Here is a 1,446-nt window from a genome sequence, read left to right as displayed (position 1 = left end):
GAGAGAGAGAGAGAGAGAGTGTTTGACTGGGCTACTATCGGTAGTAAACTGCTCGGTTTACTACTGATTTATTTTTGATGATAGAGCTTCCAAATCGACGATCGACACCATTGAACATGATCTTGACCATTTAAATTATCTAGAAATTAAATTCCATGATTTTTTGGCATCACTAACTGAACGATCAAAGGGTCACAAAATCTATAATTTTAATGGCCGATATGGTGCGTTTGCTTGTTTAACAGTATAGAAGAGTTCAAATAAACTAAATTTTTGTTAAAATTTTTTAAAAATTATTTAAAATAAGATTTAGACTCTAGATCTCAAATATAAAAATTGTATCATCATTTTTTGAAGGATATTCATTTCCAGCCATTCATTTTTCTGTTCACTTGATGGACAAGAGAACAATATCTATCGAAATCCGTAAAATTTGATTTTCAAATAGTTTAAATAGTTTAGATCATATTTAACGGTGCCGTGATCATCAATTTGGAAGCTCTATCATCGAAAACAAATCAGTAGTAAACGAGCTTTACTACCATAGTATTCTAACAAAATCTCTCTCTCTCTCTCTTCTCTCTTCTCTCTCTCTCTATTTATATATACATAATTTCAAATTTTTGATATCAAAATTTAAAAATTTTGATACTTTCAAATTTTAAGTTTTAAATTTATATTTGTATTTTATATTTAAATTCTAAATTTTAATTTAACTTATAATATTTATTTCTAAATTTAAAAATTTCTTGTATAAAAAAATACAAAATTTTCAATTTCAGGAGTAAATTTTTAGAAATATACTGTATGTGTATATATATATATAATTAATTTTATTAAACAATATCTTCTACAATTTTATTTCTTCTATTATATTTTTTAAAAATATTTTGATAGATTTATCTCAAATCCTTTTCATATAAATTTTTATAAAATAAATTGTGTATAATATTTACTTTGCGCATATACTAATTTAATGACTTTTATTTAGATAGATTTAACTATTAAATATTTTTTATATATCTTTTATTTAAATTATAATTAGACTTATAAAACTATATAAAAATATTAAAAACTTAAAAATTTATTATAAAAATATTTTTTATATGCTGCAGTATTCGCGCGAGATTATTCAGTATTTCAATGACATAGCTATCACAAATGAAATTAATGCTTTTTGAAATTGTCCGCTTTTATATGCCATAGCACACTTGAATTTGAAATGTGTATTCAATATGACATAGCTATCACAAATGAAACAACTACATTAATTGCTTTTTGAGTAGCATTCCGTTGCTTTTTATGTGGCATAGCTCACTTGATTTGAAATGTATTCAATATGACATAGCTATCACAAACAAGAATTTGTTTTGTGTTAGAAGCTTAATCTATAAGATTACCATGTGAGGCCCATAACTAAATGACTAGTAACTTTATCTTCTCTTT

The sequence above is a fragment of the Ananas comosus genome, linkage group 7 (assembly GCF_001540865.1).
Source record: "Ananas comosus cultivar F153 linkage group 7, ASM154086v1, whole genome shotgun sequence".
NCBI classification, from domain to species: domain Eukaryota; kingdom Viridiplantae; phylum Streptophyta; class Magnoliopsida; order Poales; family Bromeliaceae; genus Ananas; species Ananas comosus.
The sequence above is the reverse complement of the archived record's forward strand: the minus strand, read 5'-3'. Positions refer to the sequence as shown.